Source organism: Gopherus flavomarginatus, chromosome 8, assembly GCF_025201925.1.
Source record: "Gopherus flavomarginatus isolate rGopFla2 chromosome 8, rGopFla2.mat.asm, whole genome shotgun sequence".
Lineage (NCBI taxonomy): Eukaryota > Metazoa > Chordata > Testudines > Testudinidae > Gopherus > Gopherus flavomarginatus.
Genome location: NC_066624.1, coordinates 12,450,465 through 12,469,254, shown reverse-complemented (window position 1 = coordinate 12,469,254; position 18,790 = coordinate 12,450,465). Strand labels below are relative to the sequence as shown.

Here is an 18,790-nt window from a genome sequence, read left to right as displayed (position 1 = left end):
ATCCACTCCAATTAGCCAACAGAAGACAAATTAATCTATCTGGGTAACCAGCAATCTGGAAGGTTTATGACTCTTAACTGGATCAAACAAGTAACACTTTAGTTAGTCTGTGTAGTTGTTAAAAGAAAGACTAAGGCAATGCATATGTAGATGACATTCTCAGCTATCTATTGTATATAAATTAGTCCATCAGGTGGAATCCAAAGGCTAAGTTAAAGAATTATATGGTTGTGGGAAAAACACACTTGTCATTCAGTGCATGGGCACATTTGCATTCATTTTTATAAGAATTAGTGACAGTTCTGTGCCCAGCTTACCACAGAATGGCAGAGGCAGTCTCCATTATGCAACAGGGATGCTCCCATACAACAAGAACAAAAGACAGAGCAAACCTAGAGCAATATGCCAAATAGCCAGTATAATTTGCACATGCAATTGACTTGCACTAACAAAATTGTGGATGCAAATAATTATGGATCCAAAATTTTGGCTGTTATGTATTATTTTCAAAGAGGTTGTAGTGTCATGGATGTAATGGTGTATCTCTCACTATCCCACATGAATAAGGCTTGAATGGTTCAGAAGCCTTGTGCTGTCTCTGTGCACTGGAGTAGATTTCACCCATAGAGGGAAACTGATTTCAGTGTAAGGAAAAGTAATTTAGATGCTATTTCTGCTCTGTTGCATGAGGCGTTACATAGCATCTTAGTGGAACATAGATCCCTCGGTTTCAATGGTACTTATTGTGGGAGTGCAAAGGTGCCTGAGGTTGCATCAGTCCTCTTATAACAAGTCCCATAATTATTAAACTCCTCTCCATGAGTGACTGTTAAAGAAATTTGAAATGGCACATTACAAGGTAACATACACAGACAGGCAGTAGGAGAAAAGCTGTTTGCAAAATGCCAAAGACGACACAACCATTATTTCAGGAGGGGAGAAGAGGGGGGTGCATTGTGGGGTGTTGACTTATTCACTTGGGAACTAGGCCACAGAGGATTTAAGCAGTGATTTAAAAAAAACCAGGACATTTAAAAGAAGCTTATGTCTATAATAATACAAAACGTTAAGCACCGATTTTCAAGCATAGATAAGAACTCAGGGCACAAAGAGAGCAGCGATAATGCACAGGGAATGGTAAAGGGGCAAAAAAGACAATCTACCTAACTTATACTCTCCCTTGCTCCTTCTACTCTGGGAGTCCATTTGAAATGAGCTTCCAAGAAATGTCTGCTTGTACCTACAGCTCTTTCCAAATACTCCCATGCCACTGGCAAAACTGGTGACCTCATCGTGAGATTCTTTTCCTGGAGGTTTTGCCTTAGAACTGCACAGTCAGAACAGTAACCCGACTTCACTACCATACCTGCCACCTCACACCACCCCAAAGCCATGGTTTTAAAGAGAGCCACTGCTGAGAATGACAAAGAAAACCAAGTGGGATTGACCCTTGAGTTAGATAGTTAGGGCACCAAACCTTGGTCCCACTGAAATCCAGGGCAGTTTAAACTATGGCTGTTAATACACCTTCTAAGCACCCCTTTCTTCAGCCCAACTCCAGTTTGACCATTTAACTGCTGATTTTCCATATTCCTCTGAGCAGCAGTAGCATTAAGATATTCCAGAGACCCTTTGAAATAATACTGAAATGTTGTTATACCAATTTTATCAGGCCAACTGTGGTTGTATTTTGCCTCACACACCAGACACATGAGGCAGTAGGAGCAAAACAGTTAAATAAAGTGTCACGTTAAAAACAATTTTGGATATTATTTGGTCCACTCCAACCCTTTTTCCTGTGGAGCAAAAGGTGCTAGTTTCCAGTGATCCGACAGTCACATGGCTAGGTGTACTTACACAGGAGAGTGTGAAGGGCACAGGGAAGAATTAGGTGTGCTATCACATATCACTCGTGTGCTTAATGTACTAAAAAGTGCTGTGGTGCTTATTTACAATAGCAAACCCATCCAGCAGTAACAGTTAAAACTTAAGACCCTAGTTCAGCAAAGCTTTGAAGCATGAGCTGCAGCCCATCTCTATTCAGACAAACACTTAAGCACATGCTAAAATCCCATTCAAGTAATTGGACCATATGCACCTGTCTAATGTTACGCACGTGCCTATGTGCTTTGCTGAATTGAGATGGAGTGTTGAATGGGGACTAAGACAGGAGACTGTCGTTGGCAGCTGAAGCTTTGCAACCCCCAGAAGGAATCCCTCTATTATATCTAACCATTCCCCTGCAGCTTAGTCCTTGGGAACTCTGTACGGGATTGAGACATACACTGGATATGGCAATGGAGATACTTGATTATCTTCTACACAGGGAGACTGGCCTTGCTGAGTTGTCACTTTTAAGCAGACTTGTCTCTACTTGAGTGACTCAAGTGTGCTTTATTATATGATCAGCTAACCCCAGGGAAGGGAGTACACAGAAAACAAAGGCCAGATTTTCAGCCGATGTAAGTGGCATACTGCCATTGACTTCAAAGGAGAGATGTTGATTGACACCACTTGCAGATCTGGTACCAAATGCGCAGCAATATCCCTTTTGCTGAAGTTTCTCTAATTATTCTGCTTCCACTGTTTCATAGTTCTGTGGCCTCTATTATGCAGGCAGTCAGACTAGATGATCCTTGTGCTCTTTTCTGTCCTTAAAATGCATTATTGCAAAAGCTGCAAGCTACCTCTTTAGTTACACTCAGCCTGTTTTCTAAGTGCCTGTATGTGAAGCATTTCTTTGGCCTGGGTCTTCTCTCCAGCTTCTCACAATTAGGAAGGCTCCTCCATTTAGAGAGCTGGATGATGTTTTCAGTAGAAGGGTCCTTATCTTGCTTTTGTAAACCAATAGCAGCTCTGGCCTACCAGCAGTACATTTTAAAGGTATAATTTGATTAAATGCCCCTTCATCTTCCTATAACGTTTAAAACATAACCTGGACTTTTTAGCTTACACGACAGTAGGAAAATGTCCACATATATTTGGAGTTGAGTTTAGCACAGTACGACTTGCGTTATTTATATTATTAATTAATTATAGCGTGTGAACTTAATCTAAGTGACATTTCTACTGGTATATTTTAACAAGAAAATTAAAGCTGGGGTTTTCAAATGTGTCTAGGGGAGTTAGGTGCTAAATTTCCACTGACTTTCAAAGGGATTTGAGTGCCTAGCTGCCCTTTGTGGTTTTGAAAAATCTCTTCCTACCTGAATAAACCTCCAGCTAGTTAGAAATCAGCAGGTTATGAATACATTATATATACATTGTGGCAAGATGGCCAACAATAGTATGGTGGGTCCTGCGCTTTTCTTGGAAGGGGGCTAAGACTCCAAGGTCCTGCCAGGGTCCCCGCTTGTGGCCTGGGAAGGTGGTAGAGGAGAGAAGCGAGGGAGGGGTCTGGGTTTGCTCCCCACTCTGAGACCCAGGTCCTCTCAACTGCTACAGGTTCTTACCCTCTTCCCTCTTGGGTGGGGAACCTTTGATCCTTAGATGCTGGGGGAGGGGGTCTCCCTTACTTCAGTTCTTTGGTCTTCCAAATCTTACAACACCTCTCCAAGCTCCAGTCCTCTCCTTCCTCCTCCCCTGACTGCCTGAAGCGGTGGGGAGGGGCTGCAGAGAGATCTAGCTATGGGAATAAAGGGAAACAAGAAGACTTTTTATCAATACATTAGAAGCAAGAGGAAGACCAAGGACAGGGTAGGCCCACTGCTCAGTGAGGAGGGAGAAACAGTAACAGGAAACTTGGAAATGGCAGAGATGCTTAATGACTTCTTTGTTTCGATCTTCACTGAGAAGTCTGAAGGAATGTCTAACATAGTGAATGCTTATGGGAAGGGAGTAGGTTTAGAAGATAAAATAAAAAAAAGAGCAAGTTAAAAATCACTTAGAAAACTTAGATGCCTGCAAGTCACCAGGGCCTGAAGAAATGCATCCTAGAATACTCAAGGAGTTAATAGAGGAGGTATCTGAGCCTCTAGCTTTTATCTTTGGAAAGTCATGGGAGATGGGAGAGATTCCAGAAGACTGGAAAAGGGCAAATATAGTGCCCATCTATAAAAAGGGAAATAAAAACATCCCAGGAAACTACAGACCAGTTAGTTTAACTTCTGTGCCAGGGAAGATAATGGAGCAAGTAATTAAAGAAATCATCTGCAAACACTTGGAAGGTGGTAAGGTGATAGGGAATAGCCAGCATGGATTTGCAAAGAACAAATCGTGTCAAACCAATGTGATAGCTTTCTTTGATAGGATAACGAGTCTTGTGGGTAAGGGAGAAGCGGTGGATGTGGTATACCTAGACTTTAGTAAGGCATTTGATACAGTCTCACATGATATCCTTATTGATAAACTAGGCAAATACAATTTAGATGAGGCTACTATAAGGTGGGTGCATAACTGGCTGGATAACCATAGTCAGAGAGTAGTTATTAATGGCTCCCAATGTTATACTGGAAAGGTATAACAAGTGGGGTTCCACAGGGGTCTGTTTTGGGACCGGCTCTGTTCAATATCTTCATCAATGACTTAGATGTTGGCATAGAAAGTACGCTTATTAAGTTTGCAGATGATACCAAACTGGGAGAGATTGCAACTGCTTTGGAGGACAGGGTCAAAATTCAAAATGGTCTGGACAAATTGGAGAAATGGTCTGAGGTAAACCGGATGAAGTTCAATAAAGACAAATGCAAAGTGCTCCACTTAGGAAGGAACAATCAGTTTCACACATACAGAATGGGAGGAGACTGTCTAGGAAGGAGTATGGCAGAAAGAGATCTAGGGGTCATAGTGGACCACAAGCTTAATATGAGTCAACAGTGTGATACTGTTGCAAAAAAAGCAAACGTGATTCTGGGATGCATTAACAGGTGTGTTGTAAACAAGACACGAGAAGCCATTCTTCTGCTCTACTCTGTGCTGGTTAGGCCTCAGCTGGAGTATTGTGTCCAGTTCTGGGCACCACATTTCAAGAAAGATGTGGAGAAATTGGAGAGGGTCCAGAGAAGAGCAACAAGAATGATTAAAGGTCTTGAGAACATGACCTATGAAGGAAGGCTGAAAGAATTGGGTTTATTTAGTTTGGAAATGAGAAGACTGAGAGGAGACATGATAGCAGTTTTCAGGTATCTAAAAGGGTGTCATCAGGAGGAGGGAGAAAACTTGTTCACCTTAGCCTCTAATGATAGAACAACAGGCAATGGGCTTAAACTGCAGCAAGGGAGATTTAGGTTGGACATTAGGAAAAAGTTCCTAACTGTCAGGGTAGTTAAACACTGGAATAAATTGCCTAGGGAGGTTGTGGAATCTCCATTTCTGGAGATATTTAAGAGTAGGTTAGATATCAGGGATGGTCTAGACAGTATTTGGTCCTGCCATGAGGGCAGGGGACTGGACTCGATGACCTCTCGAGGTCCCTTCCAGTCCTAGAGTCTATGAATCTATGAATCTATCACCTCTGTGCAGGCAGTGGCCTGTGCTCCCCAATACCAGGCTGGAGCCTCCAAATTTATTTGACAAATAAAATTTGCAGATTCAGAATGTCTTCAGGAGTAGTGTGTGTGTGTGTGTGTAATATATATATAGCGTGTGTATGTATGTCCAGTTTTAATAATCTATTTTTTGAGTGATGGAGGCAGAGCTAGATCTGAGCATATACAGATCATGAAGTTGCAAACTTTGTGGAGGGTACTGGGTGGGAAGAAAGAAGAGAGAGATTGAAAGCTTTGGTGTATAGAAATAGCATGGATTTACCTGTATCCTTACCTTTTCAGGCCCTAGTGCTGCACCATTACGGTCATTGGGAGCTTTGCCACTGACTTCAGTGAATGTCCAAGCCCTTCCTGAGTTAGCACATTATAGTCCTGCTTATCCCTGTGATCACATATTCCACCCACAAATACTCCACTTCAGAATCTTTTAAACACAAAGATTCATATGTTTAATCATTTCTAAAGCTAAAAACCAGAAAACTCAAATGTACAAACATGCATTGGGGACTATTGTCTAGAAATCAATGACCTTTCACCTTGAAAATGACATTCTTTTTACCTCTGGCTTTATAACAATGGGCCAAATTCTGCTTGACTTACTGATTTCCATGGGATTACTCTTGTCAGTGAGATGAGCAGAGTTTGATGCAATACATTTGGCTGTGGTGTAGGAAACTCAGGTTGTGAGAAGACAAAAACATTTTTCCCCTCAACATGATATTTTAAAACTATACATCCCAGCTTTTCTAGCATTTTGCGCAGTGAGATGTGCAATATCAGAAGATAGGTGATGATGGTACCTATCTCTTATACAGTGATTTTCATCCAGAGATCGCAGTGTTTTACAAAGCAGACGAATGCCATTGTCCCCATTTTACAGATGGGGAAACTGAGGCACATAGCCATGAAGTGACTTGCGCAAGATAGAACCAGTGGCAGAACCTAGGTTTACTGACTCCCAGTTCAGTGCTCTGTCCACTGTCCCACAAGATAGACTGATAATCTTTCTGTGCTTCAGTTACATTAGTCATAAAATAGGAATAATAATAATTGCCTACTTCACAGGGGTGTCATTAGGATAAATTATCTGTAAAGTAAGTTGAGCTTTCCAGATACATTGCATTTTATAGTGCCTTTTATTATTGATCTTTATTATTATTATATTGATTTTTTTTTCAAACATGGCCATTCTAAACGATTGCACTAATTTTCTCATAAATTTATGGATTTTATTGGTGGTCCCTTGACAATAGTTTATAGCAACCCTAATGTGGGTTCCCTTCATTGAACCATGCTCTAACTGCATTTGTGAAACTGCAGTATCTGTGCAAAGCGCCGTTTAATGTTAAGGATGTTCATAACTTTTTAACAGGGTTACAGTTTCATTCTCTGGGACTAATGACTGTGGCATTAAATATTTATTTAGGAATTTGGGAATATTCACTACAACTTCATTAAGACTGATACCTCCCATTTAAGGCTTTGGGTAAGGAGAAACTCCTTCTCCTTTCACTGTGTTTAATATTTCCGTAATAAAGAATTAAATTAAATGGTGCGGTTTTCTGTCGATGCAGCAGCAGTCTGGTGAATGCAAGGTTGATCCAGGGCCGCCCAAAGGGGGGGGCAAGAGGGGCAATTTGCCCCAGGCCCCGGGCTCCGCAGGGGCCCCCACGAGAGTTTTTCGGGGCCCCTGGAGCAGGGTCCTTCACTCGCTCGGGGGCCCCAGAAAACTCTTGCTTCTTCCGCTCCCGGTCTTCGCTGGTGGGGGAGTCCTTCCGCTCCGGGGCAGAAGGAGCCCCCGCCATCGCATTACCGCTGAAGCGGGACCTGCCACTGAAGTGCAACCCGGTCTTCGGCGGTAATTCGGAGGCGGGGGGCCCTTCCGTTCAGGGACCCGCCGCTGAAGTGTCCCGAAGACCCGCGGCGGGGGCCCCCCGCCACCGAATTACCGCCGAAGAGTGGGCTGCACTTCGGCGGCAGGTCCCGCTTCGGTGGTAATTTGCCGGCAGAGGGCCCCCGCCACGGGTCTTCGGGGCACTTCAGTGGCGGGTCCCAGAATGGAAAGGCCCCCCTCCGCCAAACAGGGCTGGTTCTAGAATTTCGCCGCACAGGGGGTGCCCTGCTGCTTGCCGATCCCGCGGCTCCAGTGGACCTCCCGCAGGCATGCCTGCGGATGCTCCACCGGAGCCACGGGACCAGCGGACCCTCCGCAGACACGCTTGCAGGAGGTCCACCAGAGCCGCCTGCCACCGACGGCCCCAGGCCCCCGGAATCCTCTGGGCTGCCCTGGGTTGATCATCCAACTTTTAGGTTCAGGTCAGAAGTGACCTTAGTTTTCATGTCCCAGAGTACGAAGGAAGCTGCTAATGGCATGTTCTGACGATGGACACTTTCCAGCTCTCTCTCAGACAGATGATGAGCAGAGAATTTGCATTCGATATCTGCATTGTCTAACACAAAATGGCCAAATAGCATTTGAAGCACAAATGTGCAAAAGAAATAGAGAACTGAATTATGTTTTGCTAATGTTCATTGAAATTTTTGGTTACCATAGTCTTTCTGAGACTAAAAATGCCATAATGCCACCCCCCCAAATACTCACCAAGTTTTCTACAAATGTCTCATTTAACTCCTGATTCACAATCTCACTGTCTTCCCCAAATACATTTAACTGTAGCTAATTTGGAGGCCTTGGACTTCTGGCCTTCCAAATCATAAGAATTAGAGACCCAACTTCTATATGTAAGCAAACCCCCTACCCAACTCCCAAAACAGATCACAAATTACCTGTACTAGCTCCACTACATAACACTGTGGTAACATGCAGGAGGTATTTGCTGGTTTGGCAGACTGTAGATGGCATAGGTCATCGAGCAGAGGGTACCAGCCTGGTTACCTTTTGGTGCTGCAATCCCCCCATGCTCCAAGTCGCAAATCTACTCACTTAGATTTGGAAAGGGTGGGTGTAGTGGCTTATGGATAAGGCTGCTGCTGGAGGGAGGGGTGCCTGAAAATGAAGAGGAGTGTCAGGCAGGGGTGGGGAGCAAATCTATGGGCCCCTCCCTTTAAATGGTGCTACACAACCTTGGTACATGCTTTAAAACGAATGTATTACTGAATTTATTATAAAACTTACCAAATAAACAGCAAGGCCTCAATCACACACTGAGCACCATGGGAGGGAAGGCCTATGCCTCACTGAGGTTCTAGCTAGGTGCATGACAAGTCTACTTGCAAAGGTCTGATCGAAGGATCGGAGCCCAAAATCTTCTGTCAAAATGTGGGTTTGGAAGGAAGGATACTTTCTCAAGACGTTGAGACTTCAGGGGATGGAGACGACTTGGTAATTAGACAAGAGTTTTGAAATTGTTGACTGATTTTTGTCCTCTCAGTTGTTGGCTGCTCCCTCAGAACATCCAGTGAAGTGTGGAGTGCCTATAATTGTTCAGTTGTGTCAGGAATGTAAAGTATTCAGCAGCTCTAAAAACAAGGCTGTTGTGTCTGAGGTTGGGCAGCTAAAACTTGAAGAATCTTAAATCAGTGGGCAGTTTTTGAAAATGTCGGCCTTAAGACATCAGCCCTGCAATCTGGTTCATGAATACAGCTTTGAAGTCAATTTACATCCAATGAGCCATTAACTTCAATGGAGCTGAGATAATTTACTCCACCTGAGGATCAGCCCAAGATGTATATTTTCTCATTTCATTGGTGTTGCTTCGGGTGTTATAACTTCTTTTAGAATTTGGGGATGAGAAGAGTTATCAAGTGAATAGTTCTTCAGAAAAATGAATACAGTAGCTGTTTAAGAAAAGCACTGAGGCCACGTCCAGACTAGGTATTAAAATCGATTTTAGATACGCAACTTCAGCTACGGGAATAACGTAGCTGAAGTCGAATTTCTAAAATCGAGGTACTCACCCGTCTGGACGGCGCGGCATCGATGTCCGCGGCTCTCCGTGTCGATTCCGGAACTCCGTTCGGGTTGATGGAGTTCTGGAATCGATGTAAGCGCGCTCGGGGATCGATACATCGTGTCCAGACTAGACGCGATATATCGATCCCCGAGCAATCGATTTTAACCCGCCGATGCCGCGGGTTAGTCTGGACGTGCGCTGAGTTCTCTAAGAAGCGGGTTGAATTCCCATGAGATACAGTTGTTTGCTGAGTGTAATTTGTGAGTTCAGGCTCATTGGAGAGAACCATCCTTGGCAGAGGAATTCAGTGCAAATTGTTCATTGAATCAACTTTGAAAATCAGATAAACTGTTTGTTAAAAAAAAGAAAAAAGAAAAGAAAATCATGAACTTCAACAGGATAAAGAGTTAAATGGTTTGCTACCCGCAAAGCCAACTTGGAAATGTGCAATGCCAGGCCAAATTCATCCTTGGGGTCCAATTCAACCCCCTGCTTTTTATTATTTGAATGTTATATATATTGTAGTTGTTTGAAATTGACTCTGCCCTTTAATCTTCCAAAGGGATACGCTTTTCTCTGTAGCTTAGCATAGCTTAGTTGTAATTCATTACAATTTGCACTGGGCATAGCACAACAAAGCTTTTTCTAAAGTGTAAAGATTTTTTTAATTCATCCTCATCGGTCTATTTGACTTACCTCATTAGGTTTGTTTGTGTTAACATTTAGGTCTAAATCCACCCATCTGATCAATGGGAGTACATCTCAGATAAGCAGCAGAAATGAGAGGATATTTCAGGTGCTATGCAGAAACATTTTTATGGATGCTTCTCTGCTCCAAACAGGGAGTTTTTCCTCATGGAAAATGAATCCAATAGCATTCCACAGAAATTACTGTAAAAAACAATAGAATTTTAGACAGAATTAGACTTTGTTGTTTAAGTAATTGCCCTGTGGAATTCTATACTGGGGTAAAGGTTCTTTATTAAACTCTACAGGAGGCTCAAAAATATAAACACAACATTATGAAATTCTATAGGAATTTTCAGTCAGGGATTGGAACATGCAGTTAGGTTGTCATCTGATTCCTGTTTATGCTTCAGCAGAGGCAATATATAATATTTGGTCCTTGTGTGATATGATGAACACACTTCTAAAGAATGAGATTGCAGGGAAATTTCTCTACTAGCGAAATGACGTGAAAGTCCCAAATTTCTTAATCGCATTTACAAATACGTACAACATCTACAGTGCACGGTGCTAATTCCTTTGGAATGAAGCAATTCATTTATTGTCCTTCCAGAGAGGCAATACCTTCTGTATCCTAGAAAAATTATATCACTCCTCCTCTTCAGCTCACATTGGCTATTTGCTCCAATTTCCCATATATAGGAGAGGTGGGGGATGAGGAAGAGTAAGAAGGAATATTAGACTCCCCTTCTTGCTGTATCTGCTACCAATGTAAAGTGAAAATGAGCTTGGCCAATCATTACATCTGCTCCTCTTTGACAGTGAAAGTATAGGCTTCCAGAGGCCCATTGCCATCATGCCCAGAGTGGAGTTGGTGCGGGGAGGAAGGATCTCTTATGATAACTAGACCTGCCTTTGTAATAGAGAAATGCAGTTGACTGTGAAATAAAAATCTCAAAACTTCACCATACAAGGCTTCCAAGAAATATAACATTGAGGAAAACATTGCTTGGAATTAGAGCTGGTTAAAATTTTTCCATCTAAACTGTTTTTTGGATGAAAAATGGGTTTTTTGACTAACTGAAAAAATCTCACAAAGGCTGGCCACTTCCCATGGAAAATTTCAACTTTGTCCAAAAACACCCAAAATTCAAAAATTTTCATTTGGAACTGCTGCCATGCTGACTCATGGAAGTGTTGTTTGGGTGCCTTATTCCCCCAATCTCCATTATGGACCAGGCTTCCTCGCCAGACTACATGTCCCATTTATACCTTGGCCACATAACTTCCACATTGCACCACACCAGAAGGGTAGACCAAGTTATATCATGGGTAAGGATTCGATTTAGTCACAGAAGTCACTGCTTCTGTGACTTTACTGGACCTCCGTCATTTCAGGGTCAGCTGTCAGTGGCGGGAGCGAAACTAGGACTCTGCATCCCTGCCCCGCACCTGCGGCCAGAGTTGGAGCTGTGCCTCACCCCACCCACACCCTGGCTGCGGCTGGGACTGGAACTGAGGCTGTGCACCTGGGGCATCGGCTGGAGCTGAAGCTGGGGCCCAGTCATTCCCTATGGGGCTCCAGCTGCCGTTCCTTCCTCCCCCATCCCATCCTCTTTCCCCCTCAGTAATAAAATCCTGAGAACTGACAACACTGGATAACCGGCATCGGTCTGTCCAATTTTGTTGTTGTTCTTGACTCCCAGCACAGATAATCATTCTCTCTCTCTTTAAATTCATGATTGAGAATAGGATAGAGAGAAATCTATAAAGTACTGCTGGAACAAGACATTTTGAACCAATTTTGAACTCTAGGGGAAAAAACCTACTATATTGAAGTCAATAGCTAAGCTCCTATTGACTTCAGCAGAGCCAGTATTTTACCTTAGATACAGAGGTAGCTGTTACTTGCACACTGAAAGTATTTGAACACCACAGATCTAGAAAACTCTTCCACAGTGAGCTCTGTATAAAGAAGCTCAGGAGGAAACATGTTGATTTTTGTTGCAAATGCACAATCTCCTAACGTTAGTATTTAGTCTTTAATGAACTTTCTCTGTGCTGCTAGTTCCAGAATATCAAGCAGCAACTTCCAGGAAATTTTAAATTTATAAACATTTGCTCATATGAAAACTATAGTTTGTTCATTCCAAGGAAGATGCAGTGTCATTACCTCAGGCTAAACCAAATCTTGCATTAAAGTAATGTAATACAAACACGATAATTTGTGGCAGTTCAGACTGTTCACCAACTGAACTGGGAGGCAGAATACTGTAATTGCACACATGGTTATTTAGAAAGGTCTTGACATAAAAATAATGATGTTAAATGGGTAACTAGTAAACAGTGAGTTGTATTTATAGATGGAATCATGCATCAGTGAATAACAGATAAAGTTAGAATTAGTGGGACCTGCTTTGATTTGTCTCACCTTCAATCATGAGATACCATGGCTGTATCTGTAAATACCAGGGCTCAGTATTATACACTGAGAAAAGGCTTTTTATACTGCTTTAATCTGCATTCAGATGAAAAGATACTTGCCTTATTATTTTTAATTCCTTCACAAATTTGGAATGATATTGCTTTCATGACCTTGGTATAATTAACAGTAGCTATTTCTTGTTAATGAGCTATTACCTGCAAATCCATATAATTCTTCTGACAGGCTGACAGCGTGACTAATTAACAAGGTTTGACCAATAGCTCAAATCCACTGGAAAGGATTTTCTCCTCTGACACTAAAAAGGTTCTCTGAGGCTCTGTATATAAATGTATCACAAATTGTGAATGACTTCTGCAAGAAGGGTATCACAAAATCACCATGAATAGTTTGTCTGTAACGTTAACCTAGTATAGGGGATATTTTACACCACATTCACACTGGGATTTAAACTTTGCTCACAACGATGATGTGTATACATCCTAGGAAGTGGAAGAAGTACATTATCAGACAAGTTTTGAAAACGATGTCTTTAAAAGACTGCAGATGTAGAGGGCTGGGCGTTTCATAAACAAGGGCCTTATGGAAAGAATCCTGTAGAGAAAGGGTTTGGGGCATATGGTCCCTGCCACAGAGAGTTTACAAGCTAAGTATGAGACAGGGAATTTGAACCCTGGTTGAGAAAGAGGTGTTCCCTTTCTCTGTTACTGAAGCCCAGTTTTGATGTGATGTCTGTATTATATAACTGACAGCATGCACCTAAAAGTATCATGGATACCTACAAGTCTGAATATTACTGGAACCTATTTGGTTTCTAGGGAGAAAGCCACACTGTTTTCATTTCCTTTGGGTCTACTGCCACATTCCATCCCTCGTTAAATCAATGATAGGTGTTTTAATTACTCCATCTGTTCTCTGAAGTGACACTGTGTCTTCACTGCAAAAGGTGGCCTGTTTTTACATCAGAGGTCGCTTTTATCTTAATGTAGCTAGTTAAGGTCCACCCTATGATCCCACCTTAGCATTGGGATAAAAACTATAGTGCCTTGTCTCCAGTGGGATTTTGTATGGAGGCAGCTAACTCGAGATAGCTATCTCAATATTAAAAAAACCCACTCCTCTCTTGCAATGAAGGCATAGCCAAAACCCTTGCTTAAGCAAGGTATTTAAATGTATGGTAGTCTCCTGGATGTCAGTACTTAAATTTACATACAGGGTTAAGCCACTTGGTGAATTGGGGTTAAAGACTGTGGCGAAGAGAAACAATTTGAAGCTTTTGTGAAGAATTAAATCTAAAGTTAACTGGAAGTTCATATGCTGTAATAGCTCTCAAATTTTTCTGTGTTTTGACTGTACTTGGCATTCAAGTCCTCAAAAGTTCTCTCGTAGGCTTTTAAAATAAATAATACTGTAACCGTGTTTAAACTGGGTGCAGTCCTAGCAATCAAATGTTATGAAGGTTTCATTTAAAGAAGGCACATAAATTATAAGGACTTTAGTTCTTAGGATAGACATAATAAATGGTCTCTCTTTCAGCAAAGAGACTGAGGAAGAGCACCTGGGACTGCATGGATTCTCCATAGATACCACTTTAACACAGCAGTGAGTCCTATGTTGAGAATGCACAGTTAAATACATAGCAGCTGTCAGACTGCAGATATAACCACGGGAGTATGTTTCTCTGCTGGAACCAGTCCATCTTCAGTTATTTAAGTTCTGAATATTATAAATGACATAGAGGTTTGCTTGAATACAGGTGACGGCTGTTCATTGCTGATGGAGGTAAAGGCAACAAACCTGAAATGTGCTAAAGATATCCAGTAGGTAAACTGTATTTTCTTATTACTGTTAGGCTACCGGAATATATTGTGAAAAAAATGAACTTCCCTTTACTACAAAAGCAGAGCATGATTAATGTGAGATTCACCACGGACAGTCACTAGAACTCAAAGTGCACTTCTTGGCTAAATATATCATTAATCTTATCACAAAATACTTCTCCATTAATAGCAGCAGAGAGGAGCTCCCACAAATTCCAAGCCATAAAAATTCTAGGAGGCGGCCACATTCTGGCTCTAGCGTGGCTTTCACCTTCAGCTTCAACAGCCTCCTTGGTGAATTACTGTTGTTGTATTTGTAAGTAACACTCCACAGAGAATTTACAAAGCAGCACATTTGCTAAAGCTTTTGTCAAGGCTTTAGCACCCTAAATATGCAGGGCCAGTGCAACCATTTAGGCAAACTAGGCGGCCGCCTAGGGCGCCTAGTGATTGGGGGCGCCTAAAAGTCCCCTCAGGCAAGGAGATGGAGTGGAGGTGAGCTGGGTGGGGGAGCGGGCGGGGAGGGCTGCCTGCAGTAATGGGAGGTGGAGAGGCGCACAGGGGAACAGCTCCCAGCCCCAGATCACCTCCACTCTGCCTCCTCCGCTGAGCACACAGCCCAGCTCTAAGTCTCCTCCAATCGGCACCGCAAGCCTGGCGGGGAGGACAATTAGAGCAGCGCCGGCGTGCTCAGTGGAGGAGGCGGAGCCGAGGTGAGCTGGATGGGGGAAAACCCAGGCAGGGTTAGCTGCCGTGGCGGAGGGGGAGTCTCCCCAGGCAGGGTTAGCTGCCGCGGAGGGAGGGGGAGTCGGGTCTCCCCAGGCAGGGTTAGCTGCTGTGGCGGGGGGAAGGGGGAAGTCTCCCCAGGCAGGGTTAGCTGCTGTGGCTGGGGGGAGGTCAGGGCTCCCCAGGCAGGGTTAGCTGCCATGGGGGGATGGGGGAGAGTCTCCCTTGGCGAGGTTAGTTGCCGTGGGGGGACGGGGTGGAGAGGGGTTAGCTGTCATGGTGGGGGAGGTAGCTGCTGTGGGGGGGGGCTCCCCGGGTGGGGGGCTGAGTTAGCTGCCGTGGGGGGGTGGGGTTAGCTAGGTAGGGGGTGCAAGGTGGAAGTTTCGCCTAGGACATGAAACTTCCTTGCACCGGCCCTGTAAATACGCATAATCTGTTTAGACCCTAGAGAACAGCACCTTCTAGTCTCATTTCCTCCTCTCTCTCTCTCTCGCTTCCCTCACCCCCACAGTTTTCTGCCTCAACAGCCACTTAAAAACAAAAAGTGCAATCCTCAGCTGAGGGGGCAGAAGGCAAAGGTGGCTCTAAGTGATGGTTTACACATCTTCTGGCCAGCCAGGGGAGGGGCCGAACCAGCTTCCAGCATAAACTCGGGACTCTTCAAATCACACCGATAAAACAGTGCCCTAAAAACTGAGCACCTCACACTCTGGCCACAACACCTGCTCACCCAGTGTGCTTCCTTCCACCTTAAGTGTCCCCAATAGAGCTCCGCAGCAGGGGGGCCAGTCGAGGATTGCCTATTGTTCCAGAGGCACAAGGTGCGGCTCAGGATCTGGCCCATACCAATGATAACTAATCTATTTTACAAAGTCCCCAACGAGTGACACAAAACCATTCAGCAAGAGTGACACCAAGCTACTGCGGTGTCCTCCACTTTTGTTCAAGCAGCGCATAGCTCAAAATAGGCTTTAAAAACTGTACTTTCAAAAGATGAAGACTGAGCAGCTTTTAATTAACATCAAAGTCTATGTTGTGCCAAAAAGCTAAGGCTATTCCAGTCTCTCACTTCAGGCTGACAGTAGGAATTGTGCAATGCCACCAACTATTATCACCGTCCAGGTTGTCCCCAAGCAATTTCTAGTCCAGGGGTTCCCAAACTTGTGCTGCCGTTTGTGCAGGGAAAGCCCCTGGCGGCCGGGCCGGTTTGTTTACCTGCCATGTCCGCAGGTTCAGCTGATCGCGGCTCCCAGTGGGAACCACTGGTCTAGTCTATAACAGCTAAAGCATTGCGAAGCTCCATACATTTATATACAGTATGAAAGTAATTACAGAAATAACAAAGAGTCCTTGCAGCGCCTTAGAGACTAACAAATTTATTTGGGCATAAGCTTTCGTGGGCTAGAACCCACTTCATCAGATGCATGGAGTGGAAAATACAGGTGCAGGTATAAATACATGAAAGGATTGGCGTTGCCTCACCAGGTGTGAAGTCAGTCTAACGAGACAATTCTCAATGAATGCAATCGCATACATTATATAACAATCCATTCTTCAAGTTCAATGTATTGGCCAAAGAAAATCCTGGACAATTAAAAATATTCCACTACCAGTCACTGTTTAGAGCCAGATTGTCACCCAGGCTGGGAACAAAGGGTAGAAGAAGTCTCCTTACTTACTCCTTATTTGTGCAGGCTCACCATATCACTGCTAGCAGCACACGGAAAGAGCAGCCTATGATGGACCACTCACCAAGTCTTCTCAACCTACCAATGCAACGATCAATGCAGCTGAGCCAGCATTGCAGTAGAAGCAATCTGTGACAGGTATAGGGCTGGCACAGGTTGCTGTACACCCTCCAGAAGAGATGGGGGAGTAAGGAATCAGGTTGTGACTCTCTGAATCAATCTGGTTCTTTGTCTGCTTCTGGGGCAATAAACTGTATGTTGTCCCTTGCTCGAGGCTATTGGCAAATCCACAACTAATCCCTTAGCGAATTCACTTTGCAGAGTTTGCTATCATTTGAAGATCAGAGAGATGTGTTCAGCACCTAAGAACTGTCCCAAACCACTTTAGCAATCTGATTTTATATTAAACTATTGTCAAGGTCCTTTGCTTAATAACATGATTAAAATATCAGAGGGATCTTGATAATTAGCTGACAGCATTGACTACAGTGGTTAAACCATTACCATATTAATACAGGAAAGACTCATAATAGACTCGCAGAACTGCCTAGCTTTGAGCAGAACTGCTGCAAACTTAAATCAGCAGTCAAGCCCTGAAGGATTTCACTGTCACTCCAGCCATGTTTGTGAAGTGATTGTGTCTTTAATTTTTGAGTCAGCTTTCTCCAGGCTGAGAACTCTGTGCCCTATTGTTTGTTAGCAAAGTGCCACGTGTGCTGGGAAGCACATCTGTGAAGAACTTGATGTGGAAGTGAAAGAAGATGAAGGCTTTAAAAAGGTGTTAATGAGTTGGAAACGGGTCAGCAATGCATTCCTGGCTCATTAAAGATATTCTCTTCATTCCAAATAATTGTCAACTTGGGCTGACGTTCTCAGAACACCACTTCAAACTTGGGTGAACTGGGGAACTAGAGATAAATCGAAATGCCAGCTACTCTCTCCTGCCATGGAGAGAATGGATAAATATCGATTTTAAGTACCTACCAAAATTAAAAATGTATGACTGTTTGCACCATTACAGGCCTTTTTATATCCAAACCCCTTTGTAAAGAACTTTTTTCAGAAATGTATATTTTTAAAATTAGCACACGGGGGCTAGATTCTCAGCTGCTGTCAGTCCTGGAGCTTTGCTGATTTACATCAGATGAGGATCCGGATCATTGCACTTTATATCTCTACTAAAAAAGCAGCCCTTATCATTCTATACCTCTCCCAGGCCAGGACTGCTGAGAGAGGAAGCAAAAAAGGGATGATTTATAGATGAACTTGTTTTCATTCAAGCCTGAGGATCATTTTTGTATTTGTTCTTGTTTTTAACTTAAAACCAATTATGGGGATTTCCTGTTTTGTATTTCAAAAAGCTTTGCTTCTCCTGATAAAAGGCAAAAATGACCTTTTCCCAAATCCTATTAGTGAGTCATAAATTAGAGGTGGGATTTTTTTCCTCCCATACATCATAAAAAAAAGTAAACAGTGCATACTAATAAGAAAGTGCATTTCACAAAGTGTATAACAAAAGATTTGCTCAATAAAGTTAGATGTTGCTTGACATAAGGGGTGCTTGATGTAATCTTCCCTAAAAAACAAAACAAAACCAAGATCTAAGCAATTTTCTGGATTTTTACCATTTCCCTTGTTTCATAAAGACATAGATCATCTTGCATTGTCAAGGTGTGTGGTTTAACATGGGTGACATCCACTGGAAACAATTCTTCCTAGCAACTGGCCCAATGAGGCAAACTCTCATCTGTGGGAATTCTCTTCTCTTGGAAGTGGTTCCATCCACTTTGGCTCATAGATTCATAGAGGTTAAGATCAGGAATAACCAGTAAATCATGTAGTCTGACCTCGTATGTATCACAGGTCCTTAACTTTCACCCAGTTACCCCTTCATTGAGCCCAGTGACTTGTGTTTGGCTAAAGCATACGTTCAAGAAAGGAACCTCGTCTTGATTTGAAAACATCAAGAGATGGAGACTTCACCACTTCCTTTAATAGTTTATTCCAATAGCTAAACATGCTCACT

At 43.1% G+C, this 18,790-nt stretch overlaps 1 protein-coding gene across 1 annotated transcript in view; it reads left to right on the top strand.

Moving 5' to 3' along the window:
* Nucleotides 1–18,790, top strand: part of IL1RAPL2 (interleukin 1 receptor accessory protein like 2) — a 563,669-nt gene that overhangs the window by 478,521 nt on the left and 66,358 nt on the right. The window lies entirely within an intron of this gene.